This window comes from Mastomys coucha, unplaced genomic scaffold, assembly GCF_008632895.1.
Source record: "Mastomys coucha isolate ucsf_1 unplaced genomic scaffold, UCSF_Mcou_1 pScaffold21, whole genome shotgun sequence".
NCBI lineage: Eukaryota > Metazoa > Chordata > Mammalia > Rodentia > Muridae > Mastomys > Mastomys coucha.
Window position 1 is genome coordinate 192,238,964 of NW_022196904.1, and position 5,034 is coordinate 192,243,997.

Genomic DNA, 5,034 nt, shown 5'->3' on the forward strand with positions numbered 1-5,034 from the left:
GAGGGGTCTGATTGTTCAGGCAGCATGTGTATAGTAGAGGATTGCAAGTTTGATCATCAATAGGAGGAGAGAACCTCTGCCCTGTGAAGGTTCTGTGCCCCAATGTAGGGGAATGCCAGGGCCAATAAGTGGGAGAGGGTGGGGTGGCAGACATAGGGAGGGGGCATGCAACAGGCGTTTGTTTTGTTGTTTTTGTTTGTTTCTTTGTTTTTTGGAGGGGAAACTGGGAAAGGAGAAATTTACATGTAAATAAAGAAAATATCTAATTTAAAAAATAAAATAAAATAAAATAAATAAATTAAATTAAATTAAAAAAAAAAGAACACAGACAACCTCAAAGCAACTACACCAGTGAAAAGTCTAAACCCCCTCATGGATGTCAGCCTCCTCATATCTACATACAGAAGGCCCCTCTTTGATTAACCTTCTATATACTTTAGTTAATATTCTATATACTCTGTCACCTCCCAAGACCATGAGCTTTCCACACAACTGGAAAGGAGGTGTAGAGATGAGTGGTGGGACTCTTGGGTGATGGTCAATGACCCTTGGTAGATCTTCCTTTTATGAGAGAATGCCAGGCCAACCTTGAAAGTCTTATGCAAGTAGTCAGACTAACCTGATGAAGATGGTAATGGTTGCTATGCCCAAAGGACAGTATTCTATAAAACTAACCTAGCATCTTTTGGCTATCAGGTAAATCTTTTTGGAATATGCAGACACCTTGAGTTTACTCAAGGTGTATTGCTATACAGATAGTATAAACAATCTATAATCAAAGAACAGTTAGGAAACAGTTTATTGTAGCTGATCTTTGCTACTTTGTGGGTTCTTCTTTTTCCCATCCTTTATTCTCCCAGTTCAATCCCTGAACACTAGAAAGTAGAGAAACAAGGATAGAGTGAAGAGAAGAAATTGGGAAATCTCTGAATGTGATTTCTTTCCTTTTGTTTCTTCTTTTACTTCTGCTACTAACAAGCTGCAGCCAACCTCCACAAACAACCATCAACCACCAACCACAGACCCTGCCTCTCAGGGACCCTTGTGTTTATGTACCCTGTGAAAAGTTCCCAGAATTCCAAACATCACACAATCTGTATCTGGCTAAACCATGCTTCTGCTACAGCACAAGGCAAATCATGGTCTGCTGCTGTGGACAGTCTGAAGCAGCCCCACATCCATACACCTGAGTTTAAAACGAAAGTGCATTCTTATAATACTTCTGTGCGGTTTTTTTTTGTTTTTTTTTTAATCTATTTTATTTTTTATTAGATGTTTTCTTTATTTACATTTCAAATGATATCCCCTTTCCCAGTTTCCCCTCCGGAAAAAAAAAAAAAAACTATTCCCTCCCCCCATCCCCTGCTTACCAACCTACCCTCTCCTGCTTCCTAGCCCTGGTATTCCCCTACACTGGGGCATAGAGCCTTTACAGGACCAAGAGCCTCTCTTCCCATTGATGACCGACTAGACCATCCTCTGCTTCATATGCAGGTGGAGCCATGAGTCCCACCATGTGTACCCTTTGGTTGGTGATTTAGTCCCTGGGAGCTCTGAGGGTACTGGTTGGCTCATATTGTTGTTCCTCCTATGGGGTTGCAAACCCCTTCAGCTCCTTGGGTCCTTTCTCTAGCTCCTTCATTGGGGACCCTGTGCTCAGTCCAATGGATGTCTATGACCCTTTCCCAGAGATCAGACACCTTTTGACAGATGGGACTTCAAAAGCAAGTATTAATTTTTTTTAAAGGATCCTTGGGGCTAGTCAAATGGCTCAGTGCATAGAGTAGTCACTGAACACCCATAAAGCCATAGCTCCATCCCTTTTACCACATACTATGAGGTGTGAGCATAGGAGTACACACCTTCAATCCCAGCATCTGGGAAACAGAAGCAGGAGGACCACCAGTTCAAAAATTCTCGTCATCTCCACAGTGAGCTTAAGGCCACCTTTGGACTACATGAGACCCCATTTCAAAGGATAAAGAAGAGGAAGAGGAGAAAGAAGAGAGAAAAAAAATCTAACTTTCCCACCAGCTTGCAGCCCCTGGTCTAAGTTCAGAAGTATTCCTAACTGCAGGTAAGACTGCTAAATCATCCAGAGTCACACTGATGGGCTGGTCTTCACAAACTACCCTCTTTGCATTTCATCCTGATATTCTCATGACAGACTCTTTTCCAGTGGATTAGTTTTTAGCTGCCAGCCAGTTCTATAATCTCTATCCCCTGGGGTCAAGTTCAAAGAGAATTCCAATGTGATTAAGTAAACTTATGCAAGTCATAGATTTATGTACTACTGTGCTATTCTTTGTGATGTCCGCACTGGGGGCAGGGAATCTTAAGACCTGCGGCTCTGTTGATTTCCGAAGAGATTAACTGTGGATGAAAGCACATTGGGACATTTGAAATTCAAAGTTACAGTGCTCTCAGTTGAAGAGGAGACCCAAACAGAGGATATTAGGAAGAAAGAACATGTGGTGAATGCCTGCTGTTTGTGAATGCCTGCAGCTCATGGAGAGGGGTAGGTATTTCAGTCTATCATCACTGTGAAATTGAACTGTAAGTGGTACCTGGATCAGTGGGTTGCAACTGCCCCATGCAGGGAGTTAATGGAAACATGGAGAGGTTTTTCCTTTTAACAAAGTACTTCAACAATTATCTCAGCACACCCACAGAGCAGGGGACCAGCACTGGGTTATCCAGGCAGTTAGAGGCAAAATTAATTAATTAATTAATTAATTAATTAATTAATTAATTAATTAAAATTCCTTGACAGCCTTTGGGAGGCAGATGCTCTGGTTTTGATTTGACACTGGCAGAAAGTTATCTCTGGGACCCAAAGTCCTCTGCAGCCACCCAAAGGCCTGCTCAAGGGGTTCAAGTTACATCTCTTTCCCTGCAGAAGATTCAATTGGCACCCTTCCACCTTCCACAAGCAAGAGCCCCATTTTACAGTTGACAAAACTGAAGTTTGGAGGGTTCCCAGGGCAAAGCTAGGGCTAAATTGAGTCAGCTGACTGGATTCGTTCATTTCACCACAATAGTAGGATAGACCTTCAGCATCCTGAAATATTCTCGTGATTCATCCCTTAAACCAAACTCAAACTTTGAGCTCAATCAAAAATTCAGGATGAAGACAGGCAGCAAGATGGCTTAGTGGGTAACCTGATAACTTGGGTTCAATCCCTGCAACCCACATGGTAGAAGGAAAAGGAGAGAATCAATTCCCACAAGTTGTCCTCTTCTACATGTGTACCCTGTAGCACGTGCAAGACCAGATATACATACACAAAAACAAACAATAAAGAAAAGAAATACCAAAAAACAATTTAGAATTAGAGAGAGAGATGCAGATATACGCCTATATCGGTCTTCTGGAAGACCTAAGTTCAGTTCCCAGGGCTCTTGTCAGCAGGTTCACAACCACCTGTGACTCTAGCCCCTTAGGATCTGACACTTACTTCTGGCCTTTGAGTGCAACCTCATATGTATATATATGGCATACACTCCCCAGTAGAAATATATTAAAATTAATAAATAAATAAATTCACCAAGGATGGAAAAATAGATGAACCTGGCCTTGAACAAGAAACATGGAGAGAAAATAAAAGAAAGGAGGAAAAAAAAAAGAAAAAAGACTGGAGTCTCTCTCAGATCTACACAAACAGAGCAAACATGCATGTTTGGTAACTTCATGGTTTTTTTACTAAGTCTATTGTTTTTTCGTTTGTTTGTTCTGTTTTTTATTTTATAATATTCTTTAAAATTTATAAAATATTTTAACAATAAAATGAGTATTATAAAAGATGTTTGATATAAAACAACAATCAGTTGAATAGTCTTATGTAGACGCTTGTCTATAGCAATATTGAAAATACATGTTTTGCTCAATATACATTTTAAATAACTCCAACCATATTAACTATATATTTTAAAATAATATATCACTATTAGTTTTTTAAATGATTATAAATAGATAAAGTCTTTTTGTTTTTAGTAGAGCTTAAAATCTTGGCTCTTACTGTGATACAAGCCCAAAATAAGAACAATTTTTAGACAATGGATTTCATTGTAGTAAGGCTGTACTTCAATGTCCCTCACATCACCAAAGGATTTTACCTCCATAGTAGCTAAGCTAAGAGTTGACAGTTCTGTTGCTCCAAGGAATGAATTGTCGGCACGATTTTTGGATACAGATTTCCTGCTATGGTCAAAGCTATTTGACTTAAGTGATTGTCTTCATTCACGGCCCACAGAGAACAAGTTACATTCATTTAAGAAATGGTGTATATATTAAGATGGTCTATCCATGAAGTTATTCATCAACTGTTTCAATGAACAATGGTTCTGGTTGGAGGGTGGCACAGACATTAAGTGAGGGTAAGAATCTGGTCCATTGGCTGTGATGATTTCTCAGAAAAAGAGTAACTTATAATGTCCTCCTCTTCAAAATTGATACAATAATTATAAATATCAAGCAAAGCATTCAGTCTCACTCTTTGTTGTTCCCTTATAAGCTACCTCCCAAATTAATTGTCGGTTTCTTTTGGCTGTATAAATAATTTTTGAAATATGTAAGCTGTTCTGAAAACGATAGTATAGCATAAAAACATCAAATAAACAATCCTACTAATAGAGAGGCTGAGATAGGAGAAGCATTATTTCAAGGCCATTTTATGGTGCAAGACACTGTCACATACAAACAAGCAGAAACTGTATATGGATTGTACAATATTGGACCTATTTCTCCAATTACCAAATTAGAGAGACCACTGGATGACATCCATTAAATTTCTAATTCTTCATATTTTTGAATTTCAATCAATTAGGATTTGTTGGTAATATTAATTTTCATATTAAGAGATATTAAGTAAAAGTGATTGTTAGTTCCTGTTGTTTTTGTTGTAAGAGGTGGAATTAGGTTTGTGTGCGCTTGTTGGAAGATTACTTTCTTGCTTCTTCTAGGGGGTAGTTTTGCTCCATATGTTGGTGTTTTCCATCTATTATCCTTTGTAGGGCTGGATTTGTGGAAAGATA